At 39.3% G+C, this 18,054-nt stretch overlaps 1 protein-coding gene and 1 pseudogene across 2 annotated transcripts in view; both read right to left on the bottom strand.

The window, feature by feature from the left end:
• Trim24 (tripartite motif containing 24) overlaps positions 1-18,054 on the bottom strand; it is a 102,363-nt gene that overhangs the window by 83,689 nt on the left and 620 nt on the right. The window lies entirely within an intron of this gene.
• The window catches only part of LOC134476433 (ubiquitin-conjugating enzyme E2 C-like), a 40,876-nt pseudogene extending 22,822 nt beyond the window's left edge, over positions 1-18,054 (bottom strand).

Genomic DNA, 18,054 nt, shown 5'->3' with positions numbered 1-18,054 from the left:
TACACCTTGTGTCTTCTTAGGTCTGGTTAGATAATGTTTATCTTGAAGTACGACTGATAAGGTCCTGCACAGCGTAGGCTCTGCCACTGTAATGCTATCCTGCTTGTAAATGAGTATTATCCTCATCGAAGATTGAAATGATTCAAGGTTGGTGGACAACTACAACTCTATCAACTCCATCCAGTTGATAAAATCAAAACATAAAATGGACAGAAATGGTTATAGCTCTCTATTGAACAAAACTCTTGTCACCAAATTCCATATTCAAATTTCAAGACTGACAGGTATACATCCACTTATACAACACTGGGAACTTATCAAACGAGCAATCATGGTTTTTCCGGGCTAAGTCTTTTGTATTATCCAAAACTGATAGGGTGCCAGGCCATTAGCACCCAAACGTGAAAACAAACTTAAATGGATTTATGGCATCTCTGTGCCACTAACCGGGATTCAGGGCTACTTTCTTATTTATTTATTTATTATTAGGATTGTTTTTAAGTTTTGGGTGTTTTATTTGTTTTTGTACTGGGAATTAAACTCATGACCTCACGCTTGCCAGGCAGGGGCTGGGCCGCTGAGCTACATCCCTGGCCAGGACCTCTTTCTACAATTATTATACATGTGTTCAATATGTTGTAAGTTAGGAACTTTCCAAGGTACTCAAACTTAGAGGGTTTTGTAAGCACCATCTGGATGAGACTTCTCTGGAAATTGAGATTAGAAGGTTTAAATCAGGAGTGATGGCACATGCTTGTAATCCCAGCACTTGGAAAGCTGAGGCAGGAGGATCTCCATGAGTTTGAGGCCAGCCTATGGCTACACAGTGAGTATAAAGCCAGGCTGAACTGAGACCTTGTCTCCAATGGGAAAGAAAAATTGTTTTATGCCTGCAAATGGACTGCTATAATCTTTTCACAGGTATTTTAGTTACAAACATATTAAGATCCATAAATATCAAGCACATGTAAGTAACATGCCATTTTTGAGATGGGGAAACAATAGGATCTGAAGTATGAAAATGCCATTATCTTTGTGGCAACAGTTTGATATGGTGTACAGCATAAGGGACTGCTTGTCTTAAAGCAAATGGCAGTCAAAACACAGTTCATATGCCACTTCCTCAGGTATTCATATTTTGGTGCCAAAAAGACATGTTCCACCCCATACAGAGTTACTGTTTGGGCTTGTCGACCCCTGGATTCTTAATCTTGAGGTACTCCTTAATGGTATAATCATAGCCATTTGACATGCTTATTTATAGAACAATGGCAATCTACGCAGTACCTTACAGCTTAATTTCTGAAAAGAAATTTCAACTTTTCCTCCTATCTCAAAGGATTGTACTAGTCTAGTGTGTATTTAATACTGCAGGAAAATCTGAGAAAGGAGTCAAGGTTAGAGGAAGAGACTGAAGACTCCTGTTCATCTAGATGATAGTTTAACTTGGTGAGGTCTCTTAAGAAATCTTAAAACTAAAAAGTGAAATCTAGAGACCTAAGAAACAAAGCTGGCAATTACCCACATTTGAGTATATAATATAAAGACACAATACGATTAACAAACAGTCCTTTGACATCAATTTCATACCTGGACACAGTAACTAGCAATGAGATTTTCTTTCCTCCCATGAACAATCACATGAATTAACTAGGAAAAGCAGTTCTTCTGAGATAACTGCTTTTAAGCACTACACAATAGGCGGTGCATGGGTGTCATCTTGAAGAAAAGGAAGACTCAAGGGAGCCACACAAAAGTCTTTATGATCTGACCAAGGACTATTTTTTATTTTTTTACTATGACTAGAGTGAAACATAACTCATAACTCAGGAGCCAGCAAAAATTTGGCATGTGAGCCAGATGCAATATTCAGGAAAAAGCAGTGGGGGAATAAGCTAAAGAGAAAGTGCCAGCAGTCTATGTAGGTTTGCCAACTGCTTGGCTGAAGGATCCCCTGCATATGCAGAGCAGGACTATGGGAAGTTAGCCGATGAGCTGTTGCTGAGGGACTGTGGGAACAAACATTCTGGAGGCCGAACAGGATCAAAGAGCAAACAAAAGATGGTGGTCTTCAACTAACCATACCAACAATTTCTTCCGATGTAAGTGGATTCCAAGATAGAAAACAAAAATTGCCAGCCTGGATGAAAAGGCAAGACAACAAGACCAGCTAGCTGCAAGGCACATTATAAATATCCAGGAATAAAAGGAAAAGCATAGAAAAACATTCACTCAAACAAATAAGAAAACTGACATAGATACACCAGTATCAAATAACAAAGATGTGTTGAAAAAGCAGGAGACAAAGGGTACTTTATAATGTTAAAAAGGTATATATTTATCAGTATGACAAAGCTTCAAAAACTAACCACATCAAAGGAATAAAGAGACAATCATGATGCAAAATTCTAACGTTCTTCTTTCCATAAGTGACAGAACTAGACCTCCTCAAAACTGGGTATATGGTGTACACCTGTAATCCCAGCACCTGGAAGACAGAAGGACTGCTACAAAGCCACCTACAAAGTAAGACCTTGTCTCATAAAATTTTAAAAAATAGGTATATGTATGTGTGTGTACAATCTGTGACATTTACAGAATAATTCAATAACTTAAATTTTTTTTCAAATGCACATAGAAAAGTCACAAAAACTGACAATATGAGACCACAAATTGTCTCACTAAACATAAAATTTTATAGAGTATGCTTTTCTGGCTATAATGGAATAATTTATCTAGAAAATCATCCCAATAACTATATATTAACATACTTCTAAGCAACCTACAGAAGAAATCAGGTTAAAAATTATTTTGAGGGGCTGGGGATTTAGCTCGGTGGAATAAATGCCTGCGTGGCAGTGTGCAGTTGTGAGTTCGATCCCTGGTACCGATAAAAATGAAAAAAGACAAGAAAAAAATGCAAAAAATTATTTTGAATGGAATATTAATGAAGATATAACACAAAATTTGTTTTGGGCAGCAAACAATGGTTAGGAAACAAAATATGGCTGGGCACAGTGGCCCACACTTGAAATCTCAGCACTCAGGAGACTGAGATAGGATTGCTCAGTTTGAGGCCAGTCACGACTACAAAGTGAGTTTAAGGACAGCCCAAACTACATAGTAAAACCCTATCTCAAAATCACAAAACATAAATGGGCATTTAAAACACAAATAACAAAAACAACACTACCAAAAGTCAGTTGATTAAGCGTCTAGTAATAGTAACTAAGAAAAATATAAACAGGAATTACAAATATAGCAAAAATAGATTTTACTCAGGTGTTAGGACAGTAAGTTATGGAGGATCACCAGAATGGCTCTTCTAGGATAAAGGGCAATTACCTCCACTTTAGCTAAACCTGACCCTCTCTCCATGTACTGCTATGTACAGAGCTAGCTAAGCTACTTCCTTTACCCCTTTAGCTCTAAGCAATGCAAATAGGGCTAGCTGAGGTACTGATGTGTATTTCTGAAGCCAAGCAACAGCCCTGTTTCCTCACCTGTGTCTCCTTTTAAATGGCTGAGCCCAGCAGGATGGCAGGGCCAGCAGCTCCAGGACTGTCAACTGGGTTTGAACCTCAAGAGGCTATGACTTTCCAGGGCAGGAAAAGTATGCATATCAAAATTAAAGTACTACCCATAATTTCAGATACTCCAGGAAGCTGAGGTATGAGGATTGTTTGTCGAATGCTACTTAGACAACATAAAAAGACTACATTTCAAAAACAAAACAAAACATTAACAGAGCTGGACTGGGAGATATAGTTCAGTGAAGAGCTTTTGCCTGGAATGTATGATAGACTGTCTCAAAAACATCATAAGAAATCAACCATTTATCAAATATTTAAACCTTATAAAATATTTTAAAACAAACTTAAAACTTTTGCAAACTGCTACCACAAAAACTGTAAGACACTGATGAAATTAAAGATCTAGAGATAAAACATTCACTGAAAACAGTATTATTAAACTTATCACCCTCAAATTAGTATCCCAATTTAATACAATTCCAATCTGTAGAAATTGAAATGGTAATACTAAAATTTAGAAAAAAATGCAAATAATTTCAAAGAGCCAAAAAATACAAGTGTCCAATTTCAAATTTCTTTAAAAAATCTATAGTATGGGCAACTATTTTGAAGAAAACAAAACATTGTAATAACCACTGTTCATATTCTCTGTTATGTGATTTTGAAGTCCTGAAATGCATTATTTTGATCAGTTTTACACTATTTTGTTATGTTTGATAATATTGTGTGTGAAGGTATAGACAACTCTATTTTGAAGAAAACAAGAAACATCATGGGAGCCACTGCTGATATCCTGTTGTCTTGTGTTGCTTGCATTGTTCTGTCCTGATTTCTTTGTTCTGTTTTATTCTCTTCAAAATTAAAAAAAAATCTAGTTTCCCAAACATGTGTATTCCAATACCACTCTGTAGGAACTGCTGTAGAGAATATAAAACAGTATACCAGTGTAAACATGCATTCTATCAGACAAACAAGAAGCTCCTACTTTAGGTACCCAAGGAAATAAAAACATGCACACCAGGCAGGGCTGGGGATTTAGCTCAGTGGCACAAGTGCCTGTCTGGCAACCACAGGTCCTGAATTTGATTCCAGATACAAAAAACAAACAAAAGAACTTACTGTGCTGTTCTCATGCTTTTTGTGATGTAAAATGGTGCAATGCCTATGTCACAAGATAAAGTGACATGAATAACACAGACATTACAATGTAGCACTAGGCTGCTGTTTAAAGGTTACTTAAAACAAATCCTGCAATACAAGAATGGCCAATCTGAGAGATACTAAATGCCTAATAGATAGGTGGCATCATATAGCATGGGCAATTCATATCCTGGGCAAGAAGGAACCAGATTTCTCCATGCTACTGATAACAGCATGTAATTTTAAACTCATGAATTTGTATTAAAGGTGAGTATAGATAACAAACTACAGAAAATGAAATTGCAGGTAATGAGGAACAACCGTCCAAATTTCCAACAACAGACAAATGGATAAAAAAATCATTTCTATAACTGATACAGAAAATACTGCTTTATCTTAAATACAGTACTATTAACTATTTGTCACTAAATCTTGTAGTCATTAGTGATTTAAACTGTTTTGCCAAGAACCAAAAAGACAGGCTCACAGAATACGTTGTAGACTACCAGTTAATAAAGGGAGTCTAAACCAAGAAGCAAGCCCTCCCTGGAAACCAGTACCATGCACAGGCTACCAGCAGAGTGGGGACAGTCAGACCCAAGCCTTTCTCTATGAGTCAGCACCATTTGTGGACTGCAGGGGGAGTGCACAAGTCCTCACCAAGCGGCAAGCCTCCCTGTGAACCAGCACCATGCGTGGGGCACAGGGAGCGGAGAGACAGCCAAAACCCAGGCCCTTCTAGCACACAGGCTGGCAAACAAGAGGAGCCAGCCCCCCTCCCCCACACACACATGCAAGAACCAGCAGATCCAGAGCAACACAGGCTGTGATGATAGCTACTGAAGTGAAATGCAATTAATTTGATGCTTGTGGTATTTTGGTGTTTCACTGACTTTGCAGATCTAGGGCCAGTGGTCTGATCATCTATTCAGAGGATAATGGTATGCAGTGCATCACCTATGGGGGATCTCTTTCTGAAGGTGGTAGCCACTGCTAATTCCCTATTGTCTTGCTTTGAAGTCTTGTATCATTTTTGTTGTTTCATTGGACTGGGGTTTGTTCTTTGTTTTGATTTTGATATATCTGATGGCAAGAGCAACTATTTCAAAGATAACGAGATTACGGCTGGGGATTTAGCTCACCAGCGTAAGCACCCAACTGGTAAGCACAAGGTTGTGAATTTGATCCCCAGTACTATCCCTCCCCCAAAAACAAGATATACATCATGGTTTATGTGGGTGGCCTCCAGGCCTCATGCATTTGCATTGTGCATTTGTGATTGATTCATTGTCTAACGCTTGGATTGCCAATGTGAATACTACACTGGCCTAGAGGTGGAGCCAGGATGTAATGTAATGACAAGAAGAAGGTGCGTCTTGCTCTCTTGGCGGTTTCTGCCTTGCTGTTTGCAGCCGCCATGAACTGCGGTTCTGCTATGCCACCCAGCCTTGAAGCCAACTGAGCATGTACTGAAACCTCCAAAACGTGTAAGAAATCAACCCTTCCTTTCCCAACTTTTGGCATCAGGTATTTTGTCTCAGCAACAAGTAAAAAGTAACTAAGACAGAATTTGGTATTGGGAATGGGGCCATTTGCTGTGACTATACCTGAACATGTTTTTCGAGAGGCTTTGGAAATGACTTGTAGACAGAGTTTGGAAAGGATGAGACATGTCGCCTGGATGCATAGAGCTGGATGAGACATGTCACCTGGATGCATTAGGCTGTTCTGTAGAGGAGATTCTGGTCAGAGCTCAGAAGACCAGAAGGCTGACAGAAAGATTCATGGTAAAGACCAGGGTTGGGAGGTTTCTGCTGGGAAGAAGGACTGCATTGGTTGGTGGACTCCCCATGATGTGTGTTACAGCTTGGCAGAAAGTTGGTCTGCATTTTGTTCATGCCCTGATACTGAGACTAAGAGCAACAGACTGATTAATCTGGAAAAGGAAATTACGAAGTAGTCGAATGTTGAGGCTGTGGCATGGCTATTGTTGGGAGCTTTTAGCCAGCTTTATGTTGCAAATCAAGAGCCAAGAGCTCAGCAGGGTAATTTACAACACTGTGAATTTGGCCAGAAGGAAAATTCCAGGAAGACTGTGGATTGTAAAGATAGGGTTAAGACTTTGATTACTGCAGAGAAACAGAGATGATAAAGATGGTACCAGGGCATCCCAGGAAGCAGCGAGTCTCACCCCTTTGCAGCCTCAAAACTGCAATTGTAAAATGAAAGACTTTCTCAGAGAAGAAAGCTGCACAGCATCATGCTCGAGAATGGTGACTGAGGCCACATGAAGCTCCAGAATGGTGATGGAGGCCACGTGAGGTTCCAGAATGGCAGCAACAGAGAAGCTTGTCTTCACAATCTGGTTCACAGAGCCCAAGGGTCCAGGCAATTGATTCCTACAGCCAAGAGAAAAGCCTGGCTGCTGCTCCAGCTAACAGCAGACCTTGGCAGCATCCATAAGGTGCTCAAGGAAAATGCACAAATTCTGAGGGTAAGATGGCTTCCCACCGGGCTGGGGATTTAGCTCAGTGGCATAAGCACCTGCCTTGCAAGCAGGCGGTCGTGAGTTCGATCACTGGTACCGATAAAAATGAAAAAGACAAAAAAAAAAAAAAAAGATGGCTTCCACCTAGATTGCAAAGGGCCTGGGAGGCCAAGCAGTGTGCCCTGAGAAGGCAATTTGTAAAGCTGTAAAGGTGAAGCCAAAGGTGCAATGGAGACCCCAGAAGTTTGGAAAAGCCAGAAACATGGATCATCTAAGGAAAAAGTGAGCAGAGAGGGTTTAGAGAGAAGCTGTGAGAGCTGATATCCCTGGCAATGCCATGGGGGCGGAATAACCCAAGCCTTTTGGAGCTTGCAACCAGATTGCTTCAGATGCTAAGCATGGAACTCTAGGACTTAATGTTTGTCCTGCTGGATGTTGGACTTGCTTTGTTTCCAATGCTTTATATTCCCCTGTTTGTAACTTTTGGAATGGTAATGTTTATCTGGTGCCTTTGCATTTCAGATACGTTTAACCTTGTTTCATTTGTACAGGGGATTACAGTTAAACAGTTTGCCATAGATCTTGAAGGAGACTTGGGAGCTGGACTTTTCAGCAATGCTGAAACCGTTAGGACTTTGGCAACTCTTAGAGATAGACTAAATGTCTTTTGTACAAAGGATGTACATGAGTCCTGGCGGCCAGGGCTGGAATGCCTTATGTCTGTAGCCCCCAGGCCTCATGCCTTTGCATTGTGCATTTGAGAATGATTCATTGTCTAATGCTTGGATTGATAGTGTCAGCGCTACACCCACATGGGGTGGAGCCAGGATATAATGTAATGGCAGGAAGAAGTTGTGTCTTGCTCTCTTGGCAGTTTCTGCCTTGCTGTTTGCAGCTACCATGAACTGCGGCCCCGCCATGCCAGCCTGCTTTGGAACAACTGAGTATCTAAACCTCCAAAAACTGTAAGAAATAAACTTTTCCTTTCCCAACTTTTGGCATCAGGTATTTTGTCTCAGGGACCAGTAAAAAGTAACTAAGACAATATATTATGGTAGCCATCTTGGATTTACTACTGTCTTGCTTTGAAGTTCTTTTTTGCATTCACAGTTTTGTTTGTGTTGGTTCTATTCTGTTCTGTTCTGTTTGATTTTCACTATGACCAAGGGTATCTGCAACTATTTTGAAAACAGCAAAAGGCATTATGGTAACTATTGTTGAAGACTTGTGTCACTTAACCTGGTTTGTTTCGATTGGTTTATTTTCCTTGTTGTTATCCTCTTTAAAATAGAGAAGTGAACGTCGAAGTCAAACACTGTTTTCAGTGTTTTAGACATAAATAAAACTTACAATTTTTATGGCAAAAAATAAAGTGAGTCTCGAAGAGGGTCAGGAGTGCAGCTCAGTGGTAGAACACTTGCCTAGCATGCATGAAAGCTGGGTGTAATTTTACTCATTGCAAAAGTCAGTCTTGGGAAACTGATGAATTCTTATAACATCCCCTGACAAATCTTTCAAAAGAATGTTCTTGATATTTAAAAACATCTCTAAAGCCAGGCACGGTGGCATATACCTGCAATCCCAACACTCAGTTTGCTACTATTTGGGTGACCAATTACACAACGAGTAGTATAGGATTTAAAATGTGTTTGTTCTCAATGGGAAAAAAAAAATCTAAACTTTCACCTTTCTTCTTAATGTAACAGTTAAAACTGAGGTGGTCATTCAACTTTAGCTTATAGTTGTTAGATTTTAGACAAATGTCCTCAATGTGGGCTAGGTGGCTGACAAGGGTTTCTAAGCATTGATAAAATACACTTTCTCTGCTGTTATATTTTCTTTAAATTAATAATATGGATTATCTTAAGCAAAATATTAGGAAGGATTCATTTTTCATGAATGCCTTAGATGGGATATCCAAGAATACTTTATAGGAAGAAAAACAGTGACAGTGTTGACAACTACCATTCTAAACCTTGAATTACGACTTAATTTTCTAAAGAATTCAGTTATGGTCAATTGTATCTTAAAAGTCTGGCAGTGAGGCTAGAGTGTCCATCTGATCAGCTTTGGAATCCATCCATGACATTAGCGGTATGCACTTCGTGTTAGTGTGGGGTACATGAAGAAGTGATGTTTGGGGTCTACAAATCCTCGTTCCTTTCTGACAATGATCCCTTCATCTACTTCCTGGCCACCACGAAACCCCTGGTCACATTTTTGACTTTGTGTTGACAACCACAGCCTGAATCCCCTAAACTCTGAGCCAAACGAAACCTCTGTTATGCTTTGTGTCTGGATGTCCCCTAAAGACATATGTGGTTATGGGTGGGGGGAACTTTTTGAAGATAGTTCATTAAGCCTGGACCTGTATACTACAAATAAATAAAGTGGAAAAAGTGTTCTGGAGATGGAATACACAATATGAACACACATTACTGAACGCTATGCCTAAAAGTGATGGTAAATTTTACGTTATGCAAAATTTCCCACAACTTAAATAAAAATGCAAAATCTCAGGTTCCACAAAGTAAAAATAAAACAAATAAAATCAGTTATCATGTCCCAACAGAAAAAACACAGAAATATAACACTGCTTGAGTTAGAGGAACGCTAGGACTTCAATTAATATTGTATTACACTACTCTATAACCACAAAACTATGCCTGATTAAATAAAATCTAGCTACCTGGAGAAATGACGTCTAAAAATCTAAATTCTTAACAAGTACAAAAGGTGATTCTAGTCATGCTATGTGAAAACCTGCTAAATCTAAAAAGAATATAAACTGCAACATATTGGGTTTGAAAACTCCTCCTCTTTTTCCTTAGTGAATATATATACATATATGTATATTTAATTACTTGGCAAATCTAATAATTAAAAAAATTATACAATATGCAGGCTTCAGACTTAGAAAAACATTAAGGTCCTGCACAGTAGCCCTCAACCCACACAGAACAGTTAGCTTGGCACAAGCCTCCACTTTCACTCCTGGCTATTTCCTATTGTTCCACCCCCAAATACCAGATTCTCCATCTCCATTACCTGCTTACCCCTGTGGTTGCTGATGAGACATGATGCTGGTACTTATCACTCTTTCGGGGGAAGGGAAACAGCAACAGTGATTATCAAGTCTTTTGCTTCTGCTAATAATGGGCAAAAACTTGAATCCAGTGACCCATCTCTTATTTTCCTACTGTAAATTCATACTTTAGTATTGTACTAGCTAGTGGTGCATTTCAGTATCTTTCCCTGAGGACCACAAAAGAATTCTATGTATTTACCCACCTGATATGGTGAATGGCAAGGAATGTGCAGTTGTGCAAGTGTCAAAACAGGATTCAGACCCACCTTTACACACCAACTGGTTTTGTGTACATTTACTCAAGCATCACAGAGGGTCCAGAAGACCCGCAGCACTCCAGGATTTGTTTTGTACAAAGTTTTCTTTTGATTTTTCTAGAAGTAGTCCAACTCAGCACATGAAAAACCAGATTTGCAAGTTTTGGAGGAAGTCAAAAGTGAATCATCAGATTACTCATTCATGGATGACTAAGATAATCAATTATGGTAAGATACATGCTTTTATAACAAAAGGTCCATGTGAGTATACAATGATGATGATGACTTTGACATTGGCCATGCCAAAGTTTCTGTGACAGTGAAATGAAGTGAAAATTAATTCAGACACAGAGAATGTAGATCTCCTTGATTCAGATGAAGAAAACACGAATGTGAGTACATATTTATCTAGTCAAAATGCTGTGAAATGGCCAGGCAACCAAACAGAATGATCTGATATTAGATCTAAGTCCAAAAATATAGCAAACGTTTTGTAAGGGTTAAAGGTAAGGAAAAGAATGCTAACATTGCCATTCAATGTTGGAAATTATACCAGATGAAATTTTACAAGATGCTGTGACACATACAAAGGCTGAAATGCAACAAAAACATTCTTTGTGGATAAATAGCCATACTAAAAATGTACTTATTATGACACCTCACTAACTGAGCTAAAAACATGCATAGGTCTGCAGTGCTTAGCACAGATTTCTCATGGTGATTGCAGGCATGTAATATTTATGGAAAAGTAATGGGCCAAGACATGGCATAAATTCTGTACCCCTGCATATGCAAACACTTATTATGCTTTCAATTTAGACATTTATCATGGAACTCACCCATCAGGTCTTACTTATATAGAAATAAATGAAACAATGTTGTGAACAGATTTATTGCTTCCATCTCCCAAACTAATCCAAATGTGACACTAGGTAACTGGTTTACTAGTGTCCAATTGACGTTACATTTGCTAAAGTACAAGTTGGTCAGCACAGGAACTGTACACAGAAACAAAGCAGAAATTCCTAAAGAAATGTTGCAATTTTGTAACAGAGAATTGTGGAATACAATCTTTGAATCTCAGAAAGCTGTAACATTGGCCTCCTATATCATAAAGAAAAGCAAACTGGTACTAGTGATGTCAACATTTCACCATGATGGAAATACTGATGGGGAAATCTTGACAAAATAGAAGCCTAAAGTGGAAACTTTCAACAAGACCAAAGATAGAATATATGTTTTTGATGAGTTAAGCAGCAACTATGACATTACTTGAAACACAAAGAGTTGGCTAATGGCTGTGCTTTACTTGATCTTAAACATGTGTAGCATATAAATAACTAACACCTATAATCCCAGCACTCAGGAGGCTGAGGCAGGAGAACTGTTGCAAATTTGAGACCAGTCTGGGCTACAAAGTGCTCAGCTCAAAGCCAACCTGAACTGCAGTGAGATGCTGTCTCAAAAAGACAAAAAACCTCAACAAACAAAAGCCCCAAAGTACCAATGTCTTGTCTAAACACACAATACATATCATGGCTTTAGTAATTTACTTTGGTATTTTATGTTCCTGTTCAATACACACTACATAATATTAAATGAACCTCCTGACAAAACAGCAGACCACTGAAATATCAGGTATGTCCTACAAAAAGGCCAGAAACACAAGACGCTGTGCTGTCAATATAAGCGATTTGTGTGTGCTGCTGTTGTGTGCTGCTGTTGTGTGCAGACTGCTGTAGGTGCCATAAGTTAAGATCATTTGTACTATTGTTGCTTTCATTATAGTTCAAATGGGAATTTATTTCTAATGTTTTCAAGACTGTGTATACCAAAACCAATCAATACTGAAATTTTGATGCTTTTTGAAAAATCAACACTCAATAAATACTAAAAGCTCACCAGGGATTTAGCTCAGTGACATAAGTGCCTGCCTGGTAAGCGTGAGGTCCCAAGTTCAATCCCCAGTACCAAATAAATAAATAAAAGCTCAACTTTATTTTTGTGACTTTTCTAAGTACTCATTGTTTAATGTAATAAACATAAAATAGTGAATAACTCATCAATACAAATATTCTAAAGAATAAAAATGGTTCAGACCCATGTTCATGTGCCTTAATGAAAAAATTATTATTATTGTTCCAAGGACTACAATATGTATGAAAAGAGATGAAGAGAAAAAAAGTAAGTCATCAAGATGAGACTAAGCATAACTTTTAAATTATTAAAAGTATTGCCAGCTAGCTAGTGGGGCCAGCACACTTGTGATCCTAGCACTTGGGAGGCTGAGGCAGGAAAATCACCAGGAATTCAAGGACAGAGTGGACTATGCAGCAAGATGTTGGCTCATAAAACTAAAACATAAATAGATAAAAATAACCCCAAACATTTGGTAGCAGCACACTTTAAAAATATTTTTTCTTTTCTTTCTTTTTTTCTGAGTTAAAGTCTTGCTATTATAGTTCAGGCTGGCCTTGAGCTCATGGCAAGTCTTCTTCAGCCTGCCAAGTGCTGAAATGTAATTCCTTAAAGCCTTTCTCTTTCCTGATATGCAAATAAAAGCACTATCTTCTTATTCGAATGCTTTCCTTTAACTCTTGATGACAGAACATGGGCATGGGCACGGGCACACGCGCGCATGCGCGCGCGCACACACACACACACACACACACACACAACTTGGAGACTGAATTACACAAAATTTGAAACTCATCTCACAGCTCAGATTACCCATGTTTTGTTCACTGAGATCCAAATGTCATGGCCAATACATAATCATACTTCTAAAATTATACAAAACTCAAATTTTAATAGTTCACTAGTCTGTTCAATCATTTAAAATACAAATTTTGGGCCCTATGGGTTTGGCTTCTACAAATTCAGCAGATCAGAGGTGGAAAATATTGAGAGGGAAATTACATTTGTGAACACATAGATGTTTTTCTTATTATTCCCTAAACAATACAATTATTTAATAGCACTTACACTGTATTTTTTTTTTGGCTGTTGAGTCATTTTGAGTCTCACTTTATAGTTCAGCCTGGCCTTAAACTTCTGATGATACACCTGCCTCACCTTTCAGCCTCTCATATGCTGGGATGAGTGCTAGAACTACAAACACACTGAACATATATTAGATGTTATATGTAAGTAAGTAATGTGATTTAAAGTTTACATAAGGTTGTGCTTAGCTTTTAGACAAATACTGGTAGTATGTCATTCTTTAAGACTGCAAGTTATCTAGATTTTGCTATCCAGGGAGATCTTGGTATCAAAACCCAGCAGATACCAAGGGGACACTTGTTTTTAAAACAAACAAATAGATAAAACTTAAAATGTATTTAAGAATTACGGTGCAGACAAGCATGGTGGTACATGTCTGTAATCCCAGCACTAGGGAGGCTAGGGCAGGATGACTGAGTTCAAGACCAGGCCAGGCTGCAGTGAGTCCAATGTTAGCCTAAACTACATTGAGACCTTTTCTTAAAAATAAAATAAAACAATTACAGTGGACCCTTGACTTACATATTCAATTTATCCACAAGAGCTGGTGGTAATTCAAGTTGATTGTAAGTCAAGACTTTTTCTCCGTAAGAAATAATGGAAATATTCATGTGTTCTGAACCTCCCAAAGTTCATCTAACTTTTCACAGTAATAACAGTTAGATAATGTGTGTAACTTACCAAGAAACAATTTTCCTAGCATATTCACCAAAAAGTTCCGAAATATATCTAGTTTATCAATCAACAATTTCGTACTGTACTTACCATCAAGTTGATGTTTTTGGCTTGCAGGAAGGGAGGATGAAATTAAAGGTGACTACTATTTGAAAGGAGGATCCCCTTCCCTAAGAACATCAGAACATGGCTCTCTGTTGTCCTTTCTCTCCTTGCGAGAGTCTACAGACGATGACTAGGACCAGCCTCTGCCTCAGTATGTCTAGCTGATACTTCCCATCCTCTTCATAAAGCTCCTAGGCTGCCCTTCTCTTGTTTGCTCAGCCAGAAACTGCTGAAGTTCCTCCGTAGACAGACAATTCCTCTGGGTGCTCCTCCATCAGTTCCTTAACACTGTTACCTACCTGCAAGACTACGGACTCTGCTATAGTGACATCTACCACAAGGTCAGATGAAGCCTCAGGGTCTTCTACACAGCCTTCAAAGTCTCTCTCCTCTGTAATTTTAGGCCACATTTTCTTCCAGAGATCTCTGCGTCCTTAAGAGACACTGGGCCAGGATTTCTCAATTAACCCCACACAGGAAAGGATGTTGTAATGTTCCTTCAAGAACTTTTTAAGGGTAAAATCTATAGTTGAGACCATTTGGAAGTATTTCAGGAACAATTTTTCGGCATAAAGCTTCTTAAAGTTAGCTATAACCTGCTGGTCCATCAGCTGCAGTAAAGGAGTTGTATTAGGCAAGAAAAACTGAATTGACTGCTATGGGAATTCTTCAGACAATTCTTCCAAATCTTGTGGGTGAGCAGAAGCACTGTCCTTGAAGAGGAGAGCTTTGAGTGGCAAATTTTGTCTTCTATAGATTTCTTAACTGTAGGACAAAAGCCCCCTGATTCACTCAAGAAAAAGTACTCTTGTTACCCTAATACTTTTGCATGAAACTGCCACATGGTCCCTATCTATTCTTCATGACTTTTTAACATTTGCGGTGTTTCACAGTGTAAACTGAGACTTCATCTTGAAGTCATGACTTGAACTGGAATAGCAGTACGTTTGGCCGATCCTTCAAAAGCTCGAGGTCTGGCATTTTGTTCTCTTCCTGGGAAATGTACATTTTCCTCAACATTTTCTTCCAGAAAAGGCCAGTTTCATCACAGTTCAAAACTTAATGAAAGCCATTTCTCTGGGTCATTGTTTCAAGTGGTATATATAATTTTAAGCAGCCCTTTTCATCAGCACTGGCTGCTTCACCACACCTAGTTACATTATGAACCCCAGTTTTTGCTTCAAAACTGTGAAACCAGCTCTTACTGCCATAAAATATTTGACCATAATCACTCACTGAAACAATATCTTTTAGGAGATCTATATAGACATAGCTTTTGCACAAATTATAAAACTCATCTAGGCTATAACCTACCATCTGTCTTTCATTTATCCACACTAATAGCCTTTCTACCTTATCTAATACTGTTGACCATGACTTAATTTGACAGACACCTTTAGCAACACTAGCTTCCTTATACAAATCTTTTCTCTATAAAATTGTTGAGATGGTGGATTTAACATGCTATACATATTAGTGAGATTGGTCACACAAATGCGGCTCTTCTATTTCCCCACAATTTTTTTTTTCCTACTGTGATTGTTTTCTTCACCTCCCGTTCTTATTTTTTGGCTTTTTGGAAACCATTTTGATAGCAGTAACTGTAGTAATTATATAAAGCAATGACAGAAATCATGTATACAAACACACTAACTTGGGCTCAGACTGACATATATAGTCCTCATGAGTCATTCATGTTCGAATTCAAGACTTTGGTCTTAAACTTAAAATTCCAGTCTTAACCCAAGGTAAATGTGTGAAGCTGGTCAAAACTCAATGAACCACTGATCCACTGTTAAGAATTGCTTGCAATGGGGTTGGGGACTTAGCTCAGCGACATAAGCGCCTGCCTTGCAAGCAGGCAGTCGTGAGTTCGATCCTTGGTACCAATAAAAACGAAAAAAAAAAAAGACAAAAAAAATTTTAAAAAAAGAATTGTTTGCAATGGTGCAGCAAGCCTGTAATCTCAGCTGTTTAGGAGGCCAAGTCAGGAGAAGGATGAGGAATTCAAGGCCAGCTGGGACAAATTTAGTTACTAATGTGTTTCAACATAAAAATAAATAAATAAATAAATAAAATGAAGGGAGCTGGAAAAAAATTTGTTTATAAAGGATTGAGGCTAGAGCTGGGACTGGGGCTGGAGGATGTAGTACATGGTAGAGCTGCGCTTATTGGGTGCCAGGCCCTGGGTTTAATCTCTAGCACAATCCAAACCCCAGTCCTCTTTACATATTTAATAATTAAGGTCTGGACTGGGGGTGTGACTCAGTGGTAGAGCACTGCCTGGCATTTCTAAAGTCTAGGTTTAATCCCCAATACTGCATGCATATGCAAAAGAACTAATGTTTAAATTACACTTACTTATTTTTCTAACAGGTGGGTCACTTTATAGCAAACTAATGCAAAAGATCTGAGATATTACCCCTCTGGCACATAACAAAGTAGTCTACCAGTTTCATATATGGTGAAAGGTGAGACTATGAACTGGGTACCATGCCTGTAAGCCAAGTTGGAGGCCTGTATGGGGGGAGGTACAGCGACAGGGCAGTTTATTACTTACAGCAATAAGAGTACTATACCCTCAGAGCCTAGTTCTCACAGGACAAAGTGAAGGGAACCACTCACACCTGTACAGGCAGTCGGTTGTGTTACATAGCGGAATCCTGGGCTTAGGGAATCCTAATGTTTTATGGTGGGTAATAAGCATGTCTACACTTTGGCTCCAGAGGGAGACATAATCTTTATTATATTGGACAGTATAGGCGCCTGCCCTTTGCTGTGGGGAACCCTTTCTTCCAAAGCTGTTCCTCATACAACGTTCTTGACAAAACAGAAACAAAGGGCAGGCAGATCTCTGGCAAGAGGGGACGAGAGGCCCATGGAACGAAGACACTTCCTAGGATATAGTTAAATAAATGGGTCTCAAACTATGGTATACTTAAGCCATTAATTTTACACATGCTCTCATCTCATGTAATTACTTCGCGAACTACCCAATTAAGTCATTCTAAAAAATATGTATTAAAAATTAACGAGTTTCCTTTGCCACTCAATATTTTTTAAAATGATGTGCTCGAATATTTGCTGTTATTAAAAAATTTAAAAACTTCAAGCATTCTCCTAGACACAACGACCGTGCTGACTTTAACTTTCATGTTTCAAACCTGTTAACGTTGCTAAAGGGAACAACCTGTCAAAAAGTCTCATTATCCCACCGCAAACACTACAAAAGAGCACTGTAACTTTCGGCCGCTGCCTATAAAATAACGAACAAGCACCGCACTTTGTGAATCACTTTGTTCTCTTTCTCTCTATCCTTCATTATCTCAAAATAAAAACCTTCCAAAGAAGCGAACAAACAGCAAAAACCACCGTCTCTCAATCCCTTTGTCCCCAGTAGAGAATAGAAGAGGGCTGGAAACTCAATAAGGCAAAGCCCCCCAAACACGCGAGATAGGAAACAGACGGCGTTCAATTTGTAGTCACTCATCAAAGCAAAGTCTCCTCGCTCACTCCTTCCCCGGCGCAGCCCAACCGCGCTCCGTGGGCTGGGAGGGGAGAGTGGCGGGGCCCGGGCGGGCTGGGCACAGGCTGCAGACAGTAGCGGAGCCCCGGGGTGCGCGTGGAAGTTGCCAGGCGCGGCGTGGGAAGCGGGTCCTCTCTCCCATCCCCGCCGAAGACACGGAAGCCACACGCACCCTCCTGCCCCTCCCCCGCGTGCCCCGGCGGCGGCGGCGACAGATCGCGGTCCCCTCGCGTCCCCGG

The sequence above is a fragment of the Cavia porcellus genome, unplaced genomic scaffold, assembly GCF_034190915.1.
Source record: "Cavia porcellus strain 051 isolate PalLab524CR breed Dunkin Hartley unplaced genomic scaffold, mCavPor4.1 scaffold_6, whole genome shotgun sequence".
Classification (NCBI taxonomy): Eukaryota; Metazoa; Chordata; class Mammalia; order Rodentia; family Caviidae; genus Cavia; species Cavia porcellus.
This window is presented reverse-complemented; position numbering and strand designations above follow the sequence as displayed.